Genomic DNA, 18,794 nt, shown 5'->3' on the forward strand with positions numbered 1-18,794 from the left:
ACGCTGATCAATAACTCGTTACGCCATTAGGAATAATAAAGATTCACTACATTAAAACAATTCGAACTAATCATGTTAAGATCAATTGTCTTCATGCCCAAATTAAATGAATAAACACAATCTACAAATAAAGTTATAAAATTTTTTGTCTTTTTATATTTTTACCAGAAATGTTCCGTCTATGTATTCTAGCAAACAGAAATAGCTTTTGTAATTCTAATTGACCTAATAGAAGACAAGTTTAAGTCCTGATTTAACTTCAGACAGTTAGAAAAGAAAAATCTCTTTTTATTAAGTGTGTAAAAATATGTGATTTCAACTGTAAATGTTTTCCAAATTTAGGCTTTAAATCAAATGTTGGTTTGCACTTTATTATTAAACTGTGCAGTTTGAATATCAAGAACTTTTATGCACTTTACAAACCTTGAAGACACCCAATAGAAATTCAAGCATGTTGAAAGATTTTTAAACATCAAAGGAATAGCTGCAAGAGGTCAATGCAACGTAAGAACTTTAAACGGACAAAATAATCCGACTTTCTGCATCTGATCGAGAGGGATGAGGTCTTCCCATTTCCTAACACAGCATTAATCCTCAAGGTTTCACCTCAACTCGGACCAAGGAACAATTTCATCAGTAACGGCCTTTCATCTGACTCGTAGGTGTCTGATTATGGGATTTTAAATGGACATACCTCCCCCTGCGAGGAGCGGAGAGCAGTCTGTGGGATGCGCCACATTAACTCACAAGTGGAGGAGCAAAAAGAGGGAGTATGTAAACAATTAATGGACTTCTCTCAGCCTGCAGCATCATGGAGGGGAAAAGAGCGACAGAAAAAGAGGTTAAAACTTTCCATCTCCTCCCTGATGGGAGCTCAGAAATCTCACAAAGTTGGCTGTTTTACAAAAAAAAAACATGTTTAAGGAGTCATATTTCATAAGAAATAGCCAAACTCGAACAGCAGGGTGTCTCTGAATAAGTTTATTCAAATGTTTACTCTCAGATTTTACATTTATAATTCATAAAAACATCTGGGATCTTCGACAGAACCAGCAATTCAGAGAAACGTCGGGGTGAACACACAGAGCTGAGATAAAGGTTTTCATGAATAATACAGTCTTTCGCAAACATTTTGATCACAAAGTAGTGCTTAAGTGTGATGCAGTTTTTAAAAAATCAAATATTAAATTGTGTCCACCTGAGTGCAAATTTACCTCTGAAGGCACCCAAGGTTTGGCAGAGAATAAAATTAAACAAACAGAAACCAAAACCAAACGAAAACCAAAAGGAACAGCAGACGGATCAGGGAGGAAGTTCTGGAGAAGATTAGACCAGACATATGGTTCACAAATGACATCCCTAGCTTTAAACATCTCACAGAGAATCCATGTGAGGACAGATGGACAGCTGCAAACTGACAGACCTGGGAAAGAGCTGGTTAGTCAAATTTGTACCATTTGACTCATGGGTTATATTTAAGTGACTTACTATGGAAAATTAACTTTTTGTATGTTTTTATTCTTCCATCTCAATTGCTTCTAAAACTTGCTGCATTCTTGTTGGTTGTGCAGCAGGTTCTACTTCTGCTTTTCAAAAATGTATGGCTGTATAACTGCGCATCTGTTTGCAGCCATTTTCACATGTGAGTGTAAAGTTGAGCTGGGCATGGCCAGCAGCAGCTTATTTGGATTCAAAGTGACAAGAGGTCCTAAATCAGCTCTATCTGAAAGAAGCTCTAAATAGGCAGACTATAATCTCATTATTTAGATTGATCCTAAGATTTCATTATTTAGGAAAGCTCCTATCCCATCCTGCTAGAGGAAGCATAGTAGATCACCTTTAAATAAGAATCAGGTACTCACAGAAATCCTGTGAGGCTCAAGCCCAGTTTAGTAAAATAATAAACCAGAGGTCTGGATTGGATATTTTGCAGCTTGTCAAAGACAATAGTTAAAAATAAGGACCAATGTTGCATTCCAGAGGCCGACCTGTTGTTCTGCCAACACAAAGGCTCTTCTGTCTCTCTCGGAGCACTACAGAAAAGTGCATTTCCTCTTCCCAAGCCACAGCCTGTCGGGCAGCAGCAGAGGAAGAGTCCAACAATACTCCCAGCGGATGGGAGTCGGTGTATGTGTGTGTTGTGGTGTTTGTGGGCGAGGCAGCTTCAACAGGAGAGGATTTGTTTACGCTCACAAGCTTCGGCCCGCTGCACGTTCACAGCTGCCTGTATGCATGCTGCCTGTGTGTTTGGGCTCCAATTTGGCGTTTGTGAACGTGTCAGCGTGTGTGTGTTGTCTGAATCAAGCTTCAGAGACTCTGGTCCTGGTATTTCCGATGCAGCAGGAAAGGAAACACTCCTAAGCTGTGCTTCTCTGAATGTTAAAATCTAAAAGACCTGATACTGAATTGAAATTTTTTTTAATGTCTTGAGACATTAATATAGAGTTCATTTACTGAAAATAAAACAAATAAAGAACCAAGTTTATCCTTTCATGTTTCATAAGCGACAGGACAAATAGAACCACAGAACCAGGGGTCACAGGTCAGAGCAAAGGGTCAAACAGGGTCCACTTGGACTACAGTTGTAATCAGATGTTTGTTCCTGTGAGCAGATAATAAAAACACTCTAAAGCTAATATAATTCACTGACTCACTTAAAAACATCTAGAGGTTCGTCACACAGAGTGACGTATTTCCACCGTTTATCACAGCAAATTAAACTCTAAAAATGACCCTAGATTCAATTTGTCCGAAAATATTATATTTAAAAATATTGTTGAAAGCGATGTTGAGTTATGACCAAATTCTCTTTTTTTCTAAGCATGTTACCAAGAAGAATCCCAACAGATTTACTTTCACAAGTGGAGCATTGCAGCTTTCACTATAATGCTCCTGTTGATATATAGAAAATAAACTACCAGAAGCACTTTGTGCTTCCTTCTACAGAGATGCTGACTTATGGTGTTTTCACTCCTCAGAGTCCGATGGACTCTGTTCTACTGGAGACCAAAATTGCAACATTTATCATGGTTCACTTTCACACTGCAATGTGTCAACGAACACACCTGTTCACCTCCTCACCAATGGTGGCGCTGCATCAAAAATCACTGAAGGAAACACAACAAAAACTTCTGGACAAGACACTGACCGCAACTTCTGTCTTCACAAAATGCAACCAAAATGGAGCAGCATCAGATTTCAGTGGTTGTAGGATTTCTCTTTTGTCATTGGCAAAAGACCATAAGCTATTTCTCCCACTAGCACTAGATGTGTGTTTGTTTTTGCTGTATTTGCCCAGAATGCTCTGCTCTGTAGTTTGCTTCCTGCTCTTGGAGCGGAGTCCGGTCCGCTTGGTATTCACATAATGCTTTTGAACTGCACCAGAGTTCACTGCAACCGAACTGAGATCTGGGTTTGCAGGTGGACCAGAGTTTGATTTACGCATTCACACCTTCCCAAATAAAGCAGACTCAACAGGGCTGGTGTGAATGCATCCTTTGACACACAAGACTTGGTACCACCCCACATAGCCAAAGGTACCAAAAGTTGGTAGAATGATCATGGTTGTACTGTGTTTGGTTGACCAGCAAACTACCCTTACAAGATCCTGTTGAGAATAAATAATTCTGTTTTCCTTCCATCTCTGTTAGCTAATTGCTAAGCTAAAGCTAAAAGAAATGACATGTTAGGAAACGCCCTCAAAGCTAAGATTACAGGATACTAGGAGCGAGATTACGCCCTCTTTGGGGCGCAACTTACATAGAAGCTAACAAAGGAGCTCACAACCTCTTCATGGACGCCATTTTTGTCTGTTACCGCCTAAAGGTGGCAGATCATAATGGACCAGCTGTATTTTGGTATTAATAAATGGAAATCATGAATTCAACTCACTGACTCTTCTGTAACCTCATACATCAAGAACTCAGCAGGGAAAACGGATAATTCTCCACAAACCCCTCAGAGAATCTATGGACTGCTGTCAAGAGGAAGATGAAAGAAGTAACGGCAGGTCGTTGGCTTCCTGATCACCTCAGCAGAACCACAGACCCACATTTCTATTAAAATATATTTTTATTAATCAAATTTAAATAAAATAAACCCTTCAAATATATCAATCTGTGTGTAGTGAACCACTTATTGTTTACATTCTTATTTACTAAGATGTACCTGTTTATAGACACATCCCCACTAACATCTTCAGCTTCCTTTATCTTCAGCAGTCTCCACACTGAAATTTTAGTCAGAGGATGAAGCCAAACGCTGCAACCAGAGCCAACAGTCCCAGTTGGTGCTTAACAGAACTTGGAGCCGAAACGGTGCTGGAAACCCGGTAATAGCCTCTTTCAGCGGGATGCCAGGAGCTCAGCTGACCCATGGCACCGTCCCCGGCTTTTCATTCGCTGGCCAAAACAAAGCACCTCATGAAAAAAAAAACTTTATTTGCAGCAGAATGTCAGCGAGTACAATTCTGCTGCTCAGCTGGGATAAAATGGCTGCTAGACTGTGTCAGCACATCTGCCAGGATATCTAGCAGGATATCTATTTACTTGTAGCAATTACAGCCAAAGTTTCAGTCGTCTAGTCTTGCATATTTGCTGTCCAAGCTGATGCACAGCATTAGCTTCCTCAATAAAGGCAACTGTTTTCCTTCTTTAATCCCAGTTCCACTAACAAACACATCCAGACGTTCACATTTGCCCCGATCTCATACCTTCGTCTCCGACTTATCGGCTGGTAATTCATCAAAAAGGAACCACAGCTGACAATATGGTAATGTTTGGGTCTTAGCATGGAAATGGGGATGAACTCCAGGAGAAGATAACTACATGGTAAGAAGAAAGCAATCCATTATATAAATCCCCAACCAGCCATTTCTGCTTGTTATGTCAACAACAGAGGAGATGGAGTAGAATATTGCAACAAACAGTTGCCTTCATTCAGTTAACTGGCTTCAAACTTTATATTAACCAATGTTTTTAGTTGTTCTTGTTGTGTTTTTCTGTTTATTCATAAGTTAATAGTCAACTTGATATAATAAATGAACATCTTAAAACACAAAGCTTGGAAGCAGGTGATAAACAATTAAAGTTTTTTTAAGGCTTCAGCTAATAATTATTTTAGTAATCAATTATTCTAACAATTAAATTAGATGGATAAAACCACATAAGCCTTTTTATGCAATATTAGAAGTACTTTAAAATATGCATTAAATGAAGCAATTTCTTTTTCAAATGTGAAAATAAACATTTTAACTACTAACATACAACAGAATTTCTTTAGTGGATGCTTGATCATTTGTGGTACAGGATTTATCTGCAGCTAAAAAATACTTCTAACATAAGCATGTGAAAATCTCAACCCTTTGTACTCGACTTAGGGCTAATCTGTTGATTATTTATTTTTTTCAATTATCTGATTAATAATTGCATTGTAAAAGGTGCTTAAAATGAAGCTCAGATTATGAACATGAAGAGTTTGGGGTAAAATATGTTAACAGTCAAACGATTTATTTTATCTTGCATGCAAAACGTATAATTTTTTTATGCAGTTTTGACTTAAATACTGCTCTGGCTGTGATGTTCTGTCAGGAAAATTGTCTTTATTTACAGTCTGTATACTTTAGTTAATGATTAATTGATTATGAAATTAGTTGACAATTGTTTCAATAATTGATTAATCAGTTAATCGTTTCAGCCCTAGTGTTTTTGTTCCACAGAAAAGATTTTACATCATTAAATAAATACTAAAGTCAGACAGTAGCTTGAGTAAGTAAAAACATGCAGTTCTCAAATGGTGATTTTATTTATTAATGGAAGAAAAACCAAGATGTTTGTGAAAATATATTTAGATGCTTACAGAAATAACAAATGAATGGTGACGATCCACATTTCTAGTTCAGTTTCATTAGCCACAGCTGGGCCTAGTTAATGGACCCGTCTGACAACACGAAGCAGGCTAAAAGATACAAAAAAGCAAAATATCGGAAAATTAATTGTCCCATATTTCCAATTAAATGCATATTTTAATGAATTTAAGAAATGAAAGGCCTTCATTTTAGATGCAAAAACTTAAGAATGCACAGAGATCCTGACCTAATTATGTGTTGACATAGAAATACATTTAAAAATGGCAAGACAGCAGCCCTCAAGAGCTGGGGTTCCTTATTGTAAAAGAATTTAAAGCTACTGCTAAATCCTTGTAGACTTTTGGCAGTTTCTGTGGATGGTTTTGCAATAAAAATGAGAGTAAAAAAAACATCAGTAGAGATTGAAAACCAAATAGTTTATCTTATTTATTTCATCCACTTTTAATTCATCATCTTCAATATTATTATTTACTTTTATTTATGCTACATCCCAGGTGCCCTATAAATAAACTCCATCTTGTTGCTCAATCAAGACTGGCTTCGTTTCCCAGTGTCAACGGTAAATGTATGCTACTGTTACAGGATCAGACGTTCCTGTCGGGAAATCCCACTGCAACACACATCCAATCAGGTCCGTCCAACTATTTTACTTAAAATGGAACAATGTGCCCCTTAACAAAACAAACCTCACCTTGAACAGTGGTCCAGTCTAATTCTGGCTCCAGCACAAAGAGTTCCCTCCAAAACAGCTGAACTATAGGGTCAAACCCAACCAGTGGTGATCAAATACTCAGTTAACAAAAGATATTAAAGCTTGCATGTATAATTTTGAGACTATTTAGATAATTATTAGTTAGTAATTAGTAATTATTAGTTATTGTCATGACTGATTGATTAAATCGAATTATAATTTAACCACAAGTCTTTAATACAATGTTAGAAATACATTAAAAGATGCAAATAAATAAATTCATTAATAAAGATCTTATTACCTAAAATCCAAGAACACAGCATTCCTTTGGTAAAACTAAGCTAGTTGAGTTTTGGGTAAAATGTTTTGACAGACAAATGTGTTTTTATATCAGTGTAGATCAATACAGAGCAGGGGGAAGTTGTCAAACTTTGTGTTTACACCACAGCAGGGGCATCATTGATAACTTAAATGGAATCATTTCATTTCGTTGTTTATAACGAGTTACTGGGGCTGCAGTCTGTGCTTTTTGTCAATGCGGAGTTTGTGTATTTATCTGCTTAATATATGATGGAGCGATGTCTGTTCAGCTTGTTGTTTGTTAATAAAGCAGAATACAAATTCAATTCAATTGAATATCTCATTAGAATGACAAAAATAGATTATGGTGGGATATTTTTTTTTTTTTATATCCGTCAAAATGATGAGAATTTTAGAGCAACCTATGACCTGGACAGACAATATAACTGATGAGAAATTCAGTTTACCTCATTGCATAATTACTAGGAGCATTCTCATGATGAGCTAAATGGAAAAAAGTAGGAATAAAAACCAGTGCATCTACAGTATATATACATATGTAAAAACATTCAAGAGCTGAGGGAACAACATGAAAAACTGACAGGACAAAGAGGAGGGATGGAGCCATCGCCCTCTGTAGTGGCTGCCATCAGGTGGTATGTGATTCTGAAACTCATCTTAGTGTTTTATCCAAACTCAAACTGCAGAAGGAGGATCAAAGCAGACCTTTATTAAGCAGATTTGACATAAAATTTTATTTCTGGACAAAGTCCATCTAGAGTCTAAAAGACAAAAGGAACCTTCTATTACTGAAGTACTTCAGTCTCCTTACAGATCTTAAAGGACACATGATGTGCAAAATTAACTTTTTAAATATCTTTGTACTTCCATTTGGGTTCTAAAAGCAGCCCAAGCACTTAAAAAAGACAATAAATTAATATTTTTTGGTGCAAAATGAAAAAAACCCAACAAAAAACAAAAAACTCCTGAATGCTTAATCACAATGCGCCATTACCTAGCAACCCAAGCTGAGCTCTAGCATGTTTGGTCAGCTGGTTTTACCACTGTATGCGCTGTGCTATGACTGCTATAAAAACAAGTGTTTCATTGTTGGCCTATTATTTAGAAAACACTTGGTACATTCTTGCTGATTGTGCAGGAGGCTCAACTTCTGGTTTTCAAAGACATACAATTGTATAACTGTGCATCTGTTTTCAGGTATTTTCAGTGAGTGTAAATGTTGAGTTGGGGGGCGTGGCCAGCAGCAGCTTATTTAAATTTAAAGCGACAAGAGGCCCTAAAACAGTTCATTCTGAAAGGAGCTCAAAATAGACAGACCTGAGCAGACTGGAATCTCATTGTCTAAGAATGATTTTGTGCAAAAAATAAGATGTACATGTTTTGTATAATCTGTAGACCTTTCATAACCTGTTCTAGGAAGCATAATAGGTCACCTTTAACAACCTTACTGGCATTAAGTCCAGTTATTCCCAGTTTATCCAGACAGAAATCCCCCTCTCGTCTCTACATGATCTCATGAGTGTCTGTGGGATTTCCTCTCTCTCTGTTCCAGTTCCGTCTCCTGTGAAGGTGTGTTGTGTTTGTGTGTCACACCGACACTCATTCTTCTGGAAGTTATTTTCTGAGCAGAAAATTACCGTCAAATTGACATTAAAAGCCCGCCTCCAAGAGCCGTTACCCCCTTCCCTCCTACTCCATTTATGGAAACTCAATGTTTCTCCACTGCGATGTGATTAGTGAATGACATGAAATGTGAAGAGACGCTGAAAAGAAGAAGAAGAAAAAAAAAAGACACCAAGCGTGTCCTTTGCAGGCACACACAAGGAAGAGATGTATGTGAGGGTTTATTTTTAGCCAGAGAAGGATTTAATACAAACAGAAAAGCAGCTGGGCAGAATTTCCTCCAGTGTACCAGAGTTAGTGACTAGATGACGTGAAAAATGTGTGTGTTTTAAGAAAGGGATGAATAAAAGCTGTTGACACTAAGTACAAAGATCGGAGTCCACTGAGTGGAACAATCCAGTCAGTGGTTGGATCAGATGAAGAAACTGATTTAGGTCACCGTAATCAGACAGCAGCCACTGGTTTTTATTTAAAAGTTTTTATTGGCACATACTGCAATCAGGCATAACATTATGACCACTGACAGGTGACGAGAATAACACTGGCTAAAGGTTAGATTACGACTGTTAAAAATTTTGTCTGGATGATAAATAGTCCCAGACGTTATATTGATAAATGATATTGTTGTTTTGAGACCATTTCCAATTAATACACTGGTAATGGGATAAAAATGCAAGAACACACTCTTAAAGATCAATAAACTTTAAATTCTAATGAACTGGAACTGGGAGATATTTTAAACGTCCAGATAAAATGAACTATGAAGTCTCTGTAAACAAAAGGGTCTTTCAAAAAATGGGCCAGTTGAGACCAATGCACTAGACTGTAGACTTTATTCATCCAGTTTTTGGTAGAAAAAGTGAGAGAAAAAAGGAAAAGGAAAAATCATTCAAATGGAAATTATTGAGCTTGTTTTAACTGATCATGTTATTAATTTATTACTTACAGGTTAGAATTGTGTAGCTCTTATTCTTTTTGTTGACACTTTCTTAATGCTGTGCAGCTGGGACAATTTTTGCTCTTATTTCGGACACTTGTTGTGATGCACAACTTTGTTTTTTACAACCGTAGAGCATGTGATCTAACAGGCCATATTTCTGTCACTCCAAAACAATCACAAGGCGTCACTGATCATCCTGCAGGCTGTAATGAGTTAATACACTTCATGGATCAAAGTTGAAGTTCCTTCAAGAGCAACTGTAATACAGTATGAATATCTTTCATCCTGAGAGATATTCATACAGTATTTATGGATATCTTACAAATGTAAGAAATACATACCATATTTCATTGTATTCAATGAAATACATTCTGTAGTACATTATGAATTAAGTACTTCACTTATTTGATTTTTTTCATCTTAATTTTCTATTCCGTAACCTAAGAGGTTTCTGTGTTGTTATAATTTATAGATATGTCTAAGTTTAATAATGTGGGAAAACTACATTTTTATGTTTATTCAGTCAGTACTCAGAACTGCTGACACAAAATAATGTAAAAATGTAATGTTTTTTAAACATTGTTATGGAAAGATGGTTGACCTTCTTTATGCAAGAGAAAGCTTATCAATTATTCATTGGAAATTGATTAGATCAATCGACTTTAGATTAGATGGACCTAAGGGAACCAAGCAACTTTTTTACATTGAGGAACCCAAACGTGGAGGAACTGACTTTTGCTTCAGCTCTGAATCCAATTGGTCCTAATAAAACCGGTGCAAAGGCCAGACTAACCAAGCTAAACAAGACACAAACAACTGTATTCATGTGTAAATAGTGAAATTCACTCCCATTTGCTCCTACTTTGTATCCATTGACAACTGAGAAGCAAAATCAGTGCCTCCTTAGAGCTGCCACAACCTGCAGGTGCAGGTCAGGTAACATAATGGGTTTCTTCGCCTGTTTGCTAGAAAGAGCTGACTCGTGCTGGAAAGAACACGACCAGCTCGGCTGTACCATAAATTTGCAGTAAAACAAAGGTAATGAGATAAAAAGCACTAAAATGCTCCTGAGAATCGAGGAAAAGGGCAGAGTAATGTGAGGGTTCTCCGTCCATTAGTTACCTCTCATATAAAACTATTTAACAAAGCTTCCTGCGTCTCGTTGTGCCACCAAGAGATGTGGCTTTGTGAATAAAGCTGGAATGTTTCTTGGCCTGCATTCCTTATAGCCTCCTGTGGAAATGCGGTCTTCCTCATCTCAGAGGCTTTGTCACCGCAGCATGACGGCAGGAAGTCACCGCCCAGGACGCTACGATCCACCGGATGATTCTGGACACGCCGTTCTGACCACAGCATCCACTTCAGGAAGTCCCTGTGTGATTAGCAGGTCCTTCCTCAGGGGGGCAGCGTTTTTGCCTGTCAGCTCAACCAGGGTTATAATAGCATTGGGTTTTTCATCATAGCTTAATTTTATATTATTATGACTTTTTGTTTGTCTACTTAAACTAATTGTAGTTAGTTTTTAGAATGGGTTTGCTAATTATTAGTATTATTTAATTTTTGTTTAGTCTTATTAGTTATAGAAGTAGTTTTAGTTTTTTCATACATTGGGTCATTTGCAGAATTCAAAAAGGTATTTTGTGATTATGTACACATCAACTGGGTATTGAATACTCAACAGAAGATACCTTTTTCAAAAAATGCATCCAATTATTGTTGAAGAACCAACCAACTGGTTTTTATCCCAAGTTTTGCTGTCGCAATTTTGCGGAATAGTACAAATGCTGACAGGAAGAGTATGGAGACAACTGACAAACTGCTTGTGTGGAAAAAATATATACATTTCACAGCAGAGGAAATATTAATAGACTCACAAAACACAAAAAATAATTGTGCAATATAGATATTGCCAATATAATTTTAGTGTGTTTTAGCTTGTTTTTATAAACTCACTATATACTTCGAATTAGTTATAGTTTCTCCCCATTAGTTACCATTTTTATTTATTTTTGTTAACAAAAATGTTTTCTCATTTTCAGTTTTTCTTTGGCTTAGTTAACTAGAACCACTTTGGTCTGATCACCTGCTTCTTTATGAGATTTACAGCCTGCGGAGGCCTGAATGGGTTCCTCATCAATACCAGTAACTGAACGACTGTTTCTTCAGCTGCTGAGTTTTTTGGCTGAGATCTTTATCCGATGAAACATTCCCTATGTGGACACTACTTTAGTTAGGATTCAGTGCAAACTACTGGTCTTACTGAGGCAGGAAACATTCATAATCTGCTGAATTTCTCAGCTGGACTGAAGCTTTTATTTAAAGGTGTTTTCTTGAGATTTTATGTAACTCACTAAGAGAATGTAGGGCATACGTGGGAAGAAGAAGGAAAAGAATACTTCTACAAGAACCAACTAACTGGAATGAAAATCTGAAGTGTGGTGTACATTGTCTTAATAGGTGTAAATGGATGGATGGATGGATGGATGGATGGACAGACAGACAAATGGTTGGACAGCTGAATGGATGAACAAATGATCTATAATCCATGATGGATGACTCTGGACAGACAGTTGCATCACATAATACTCCATAAAAGATGAGAGTTTTCTTCACTCAGTGAAACCATCAAAATCAAACTGAAGTTTTTGCCAAATCAAACTGGACCTATGGTGCTTTTGCTGAATAAAATGTTATGGAATTCCTAAGTTTCAAGTCAAACTGGTAAACCAGACAACTCTTGTTCTTCACAAACCTGAACTAAACTCTTTAACAGCATCCAGAGATTGCTGATGTGCCTGTTTGTCAGAATCCATCAAAAATCAAACTGATCTATGTTAAAGCAGACATATCTTTAATCAAAATCCATATGATTAGTAAGAGAACATTTCAAAAAATGAAACTCATCTGGAGGCACAAAGGTGAAAACTGAACTCCTTCATTCCTCAAACTTGGCTCTCCTTCTGACAGGGGACCAGCCAGCCTCTACTGAGACCCATAAACTTCTGATGGGAACAATGAGTGATGCCTCAGGAACAAGATTAAATTAGACTGCTGTGTTCGTGGTGATTCACAGTCCACTCCTGAAGAGTTAACGGCCCGTTGTATTTAAGCCGCCAATGTTTAAAATACAGTTTCTAAAGCTGCTCTGAACCTGCTGCAGTTTTGTAAATTTTAGGGTTATAGGAGGGCTGGTGATGGGAGTCTGGCGTTCAGCCCAGAACGGGACTTTGTAGCACTTTCAGGTGAGCTGGATCTACAGATGGTCGTTGACTCCTTCAATCCCAATGTCACTTTTAATATTTTCCCATGTGGTTTTAAACCCGTCTTTACTCAGCATCCTTGCTAATTCTTTCATCTTTAGCAGGGTCCCAATTGAACCAAATCTACAGAATTACCAGGTGTAGAAACCACCTTAAAGTCCCAGTTTGTCAGATATTCACAATGCTGATCTTACACAACCTTTCCCCAGAATTCCTGGACAAATTGCCATATAAATCTTTACTTCATGAACCTAAAGTAGAGCTGTAGAGTAAGGTGGCCATTGTTTGTTTGTTTATTAGAACCCCCATTAGTTATTGCCTTGACAATGGCTACTCTTCCTGGAGTTGACATCATAAAAACACAATTATTACAAAAATAGCTACACACAGGTATTGTGCTATGCGTCGGAATATAATAAAGATGCGTTGGCAACTTTTGGCTTACATATTTCTCAACTTTTAGCATAATAAATGCAACAAAAACAAGATTGAACACTAATGAAGTATGACCCGTTAGGTGAGTTTTTCTTTTATTGTTGCCTTATGTTTAGATAGTAAACACATTATGAAGTCTCCAGTTCACTCCATGGCCTATTAAAACTACAGTTTGTAAATGGCTTGCGATTTTCACAAACTGTTTTCCAAGTTTTCAAACACAAGGTCAGTATTTAAAATATATGACCCAAGATAATTTCCAGTATTAGCAGAGGTAGTTTTAGGGACTCCACTCTAAGTGAAGACAACGTACTACTAAGTGCTTGGTCATATTTCTGACTAATTTCTAACAGCATATGTCAGGCAATGCCTGGAGCTTTTTCCACTTTATATAGAGAAATCCCTGCGTGCTGCTGTCAATCTGCACGGATCACAGTGAACATAATGAGGCGCAGAGAGACTAATGAAAGCAGGGGAACTGAAATTTCCAGATCGCTGGAACAGTAAGTCCATTAATTGCCATCTTAATTGCCTCTGTGAGTCAGCACCCGAGCTTTGGGGCTAAAATCCCTCTGACATTTGCCTTTAATGCCAGACTTAATAATAAGAAATCTCACATACTGATGATGAATCAATAACGTTTGCAAATGTGAGACCTTTAAAAAAGTTCAAAACTCCTGAGCAGATGTAAAAAAATACCTTCTAAATTAAACGTATTGCAATTTAACAAAAAGATCAATGCTTATATTTTCACTGTAAACAGCTTTAGTCTTATACTTTCCAGTGGGCTTCGGTTCACTGAGGGTCCACAAAGAGTTAAAACATCTATTCCAACTGGTGTCAATGGCTGCAGAGCTGAACGGTTTTGCAGAAACCCAGGAGGAGAGAGCTGCAATGAACAATTACTTAATTAAATCAATAATTCTGACAATTAATCAGTTAATAAAAAGGCTTTTCATTTCACCGCTTGTTTATTTTATGTAATATTAGACATACCCAAAAGAGGCCAAAATTACTTAATTCCTTTTTCAAATGACAAAATAAACATTTTATTGCCAAAAATGAAATAACATAGTGTTCCATATGCTTGATGTAGCAAAGGATGCATCTGCATCTAAAAATACTTTCAACATGTGAAAAACTCAGTCTTTTCTGTTTGACTTAACACCAGTAGAGTGTAGGGCCGAACTGTTGATTGTTTTTTTTTAAATTAAATGATTAATAATTGGATTACAAAAGGTGCATAGTAAACGGTTTTATACAGAACTGGGTGAAGCAAAAAAACAAATGATCAGGGTTTCCACATCTATTTTTTTTTTTCTCCGAAGAGTTTTTGCAGCGCTAGTGGCTAGTGACAGTAGGCAGACAGGAAGGAGGGTGAAGACATGCGGCAAAGGTCGTCGGGACCGGGAGTCGAACCCGCGACATCTGCGTCGAGGACTAAGGCCTCCAAACGTGGGGCGTGCTAACCCCCTGCGCCGCCACAGCACGCCCCAGGTTTTCCACATTTTGGTTTACATTTCACAAAGAAGGAAGTAGCACTCATCTTCAGATGTTTTCCTATTGTTTCCTTCAGTTGTTCTTGTTGCAGCGCCACCACAAGCAAGAGGGCAACAGGTTTTCCAATGGGTTTGGTCAGTTTAACACAGTGCAGTATGAAAGCAAACCACAGCAGCTGGAAATGTAACAAAAGTTTCACTGTTGGTCCACAATCAAACCAAATCTACTGCATCAGCTTCTACATAGCTAAAAATAGTGCTTAGCAATTTAGCATAAACAGCATTAGCATAAGCATTGTTGCGCAACACAAATAATAGATACACCAAGGTTTCCTAAATAGTTTAACAGAATTTATTGTGAAAGTACATTTACCAAAGCTTTGAGGAGTTGTAGTGAATCGAGGTACCTGAATTATTCAGTAATCGTTCAGCCCTAAACAAAACATCTAACAAGGCATCAGAACTTAATGCAGCAAGAATACCACCAAGTGAAAAATGTTCTAAACACATGAAAAGAAACCAGATTTTAAAGTTGTCACTCGGTTTCTGGGTAAAACAGAAAACACATAAGAACATGATGGAAGTAAAACATATGTGACAGAGGAGCACAATTGATGGGGTTAGGGTTCAGACAATCTGAGGAAGCTTTTGTTAAGCAGCCTTTTATCCTCAATGTCCTGGGTGGAAAAGATTTCAAGTTTAATCAGTGTTGTTGCGCAACACCCCCCCCCCCTCCTTTCTGTCTCTACTCTCTCACTCTCGTACTTCCTCTTCTGAGAGGGGAGATGTGCTACCAGCTCTCCGTCTAACGGGTCCGTTGAGTTTCCTAAATCTGCTGGGATTTACCCTGTCCAGAACTGAAGTAAACTCTGTTTAAGCTGGTTTCGAGAAACGATTCGCCTGGTTATCTGACGGCCTACATCCAGGTGTCCCACCCTTCTTCCCCCTGTGAATTAGCCGGACTGAGCAGCCTACAGCCAACTAGTTTCACAGAGCACACCTGTTAACGGTCGCTCGTTCTCTATTTTGCAACTTGCATTTGTTATTGAACCAGGTAGGTTTTAGTAACTCGGTCGAGTCCCAAGGATGATGTTTTAAATATGGGCTACCAGCAACCTAAAAACATTTTCCACTTTTTCCTCTCCAGAATCAAACATCACAGCTATTTTACAACCATCAAAGAACTTTAAGGTGACTCATTAACTGAATGTCCACAACATCTTTAGATTTTCTTTATGCTAAATATTTTATTAGTAAGGCACTTTTGCAAGGGTCAGTACAGCTTAATTCAGTAGCAGAAATAATCAAATAAGTAAAATCAATCATCTAGTCTATCTTTCCCTACTGCTGACACTGAGAACTAAAAAAGGGAACCTTTGAGAGAGACGGACGGAGCCTGGCGTTTCGAACCCCAGACCTGGCTTGATGATGAAGAAGGTGTTGCAACAGGAGGAAGATGTTGATCGATGAAGGCCAGGATCTCCGCAGGTCCGATGAGCTTCTTCTCCGCATGGATGCTGAGGTCACACAGGACGTGGTGCTGGCAGGAAAAAAGGCACCAGTTCTTCTTCCTTGTCTTTGTCTTCATCTTTGTCTTTGGGGTCAGAACCCAGCCGATGAGAGAAGTGCGATTCGAAGCCACAGATTGTGGGCCAGACGGGTTGGTCTCCATGTGCAGGATAGTCTCCGGCTCCGTGGCCCCGGCTCTTCTTCAGCTGCAGAGTTCTTTGTCCATCTCGATCTTGGCTCGAAGCTGCCCGGAGGATCCAACGAACGGTTCCTCTTTTGCACCCACCTTTTATAGGGTTTATCCACCCCCCTGGTGCGCCTGTTGTCTGCTTAGACAGATGATCTCATATCCATCACTGTCTTACAGACATTTCCTGATGTCTGAGCCAATGTCTCAGGGTTGCTCAACCTCCTGTTTCCATATAAGGTGCTGATCATCTCTGCTCTCCTGTTAGTTTCCCTTTTTCCCTTCCTGTCACCTTTCACCTACCATCTACCTCCAACATATCAGTGATGTTTAATTGCAGTTTTACAACCTTTTACACCATTTCAAGTTCAATGTCAAAATCACATTTATATCACATTTATTTTCTTTAGCTTCTCTGATTTAGCATTCATTTATAATTTTATAACCATAACTTATATCACATTTATTTTCTTCAGCTTCTCTGATCTATCATTCATTTATGATTTTATAACCATAACTTATTAGTTACTCTTATTATGATCTTAATGTGAGTTATTACAGATGTTTTTCTGAAAAGAAACCAAGAATAATCCATGATTCTAATTATTTTATACCAAAGTTACAGTTACTTGTTTTTCTTGTAGGTGTTCTCACAAATATAAGTGTAAGTATTATTACAAGTAAACCAATATTCATATAAGTATTTTACTTTGAATCTTATCCAATTACTAATAATGTTTAGATTTCATTCTTTAAAACTTTACCTTTAAACTAAGGAATAGTCTCAGCTATTTTTATAAATCTGCAGGCTGGAAACTTCCTCTTTTTCCAGGAAACCTGCTTTTCCTGTTTAATGACTCTCTCTGACTGACTATGATTTCTTATGATTAGATAGAAAAAAGTAGAATTAAAGCAAAGTTTGCATGAGACAAAAACAACACACACAACCAGATTTATTTTATTGACACTTAAGTCTACTGTTGGGCCTTGATGTCACTTGAGTGATTCATTTTAAAGATAACTTTATTTATTATTACTGTTAAACTAACTTTATTGACACTTAAGTCTACTGTTGGGCCCTGATGTCACTTGAGTGATTCATTTTAAAGATAACTTTATTTATTATTACTGTTAAACTAAAATCTCCAGCATGGGGAAGTGGGATGAGCTCGGATTTTCTTGACATCAGTCATGTCCCCATGAGAACCCACTGGCATTCTTCCAGCTATTCAGAAGTATACTAAACGTTTATAACATCTTGTAAAATTTAAGCCAACAGTCAAATTCATTCAGGAAAGACTAGAAGGATGAACTTTTGCACTAATCTCCCAATAGATGATATGAAATATTCAATAATAATTTGTTCTTCATGCTTCTTGAGCCACTGCTTGCACAATCTTTTGCAGATGCAGTCAATATGGTTTTTTCCTCAAACTGCAGAACTCATCTGCTTAGTTACAGGGAGCAGAGACAAGGGTTCAAGTCCTGGTCATCTATCTATTCATGCTGCCAGCTGATGTTACACGCACTGAAATTCGGAGAAAGTCATGAAGGTCTAACGTGTAAAAGTAACTGGATCCTTTTGCAAGTCAGGGCAATTATTGATTTGTAACAGCAGGGAACATTTTTAAAAGAATAAAATATGCTTTCTTTGAAATAAGATGTGTTGTACTGGAACTAAAGGTTAGCCAGTGAGAATTTAACACTATTGCATGTGTTTTTATAAAACTAAACCAGTTTATTTAAAAAACATTTCACTACAAATTATGAATTTGTCATTAGCTCCTTGTTCTGGTGTAATTCTCAAGCCTTTATACAGGCACACCGTTATCAGTGATGAAAATAAGTCGAAGTACCATTTATTGAGCATTTTTATGCTCGAAAGTACCTTATCTTTCTAGGGATGCACAATATATAATATTTGTTATTGGCCATAACAGCAACATTAATATAAAATATTGATATTGGACCAAATGTTAAATAATTATAAACATGCTAAAATCTCAGATAGCTTATTATAGTATGCATTATTTCCATTTCCATTTTTTTCATTCACTCAGTAATAAATATGAATAGTTTATGAAGCTAGTAATAGTTTCATAAACTATTATTAAACTATTACAATAACAATTATTATTTTTTTCATACTTTGGTATGAAACTAGTAATAGTTTCATAAACTATTACTTTTTGCTCGATGAAAAGGAGCAAAAAGTATTAATTTTTGCTCCTTTTCAATGGAGAAGTGGTTGCCTTAGTACCAATAGTTTGGTCTGACAGTCAAAGCTGAAATCTCAAAACAACTTCAAACTCTTCCCTTCCAAATCTTAAAGATCAGCGACTTCAACTTTCTTTTGCACCTCGTTATAGTTCTCTTCATAAACTCTGCCAATTCCCAGATATTTAGCATAAATTCAGAATCCAGCTACCACTAGAGACTGAAGCCAGGGGCCAATTCTCAGAA

At 37.4% G+C, this 18,794-nt stretch overlaps 1 protein-coding gene across 1 annotated transcript in view; it reads right to left on the reverse strand.

Moving 5' to 3' along the window:
• Window positions 1-18,794, reverse strand: part of LOC114153531 (rho GTPase-activating protein 7) — an 82,328-nt gene that overhangs the window by 33,558 nt on the left and 29,976 nt on the right. The window lies entirely within an intron of this gene.

The sequence above is a fragment of the Xiphophorus couchianus genome, chromosome 11 (assembly GCF_001444195.1).
Source record: "Xiphophorus couchianus chromosome 11, X_couchianus-1.0, whole genome shotgun sequence".
NCBI lineage: Eukaryota > Metazoa > Chordata > Actinopteri > Cyprinodontiformes > Poeciliidae > Xiphophorus > Xiphophorus couchianus.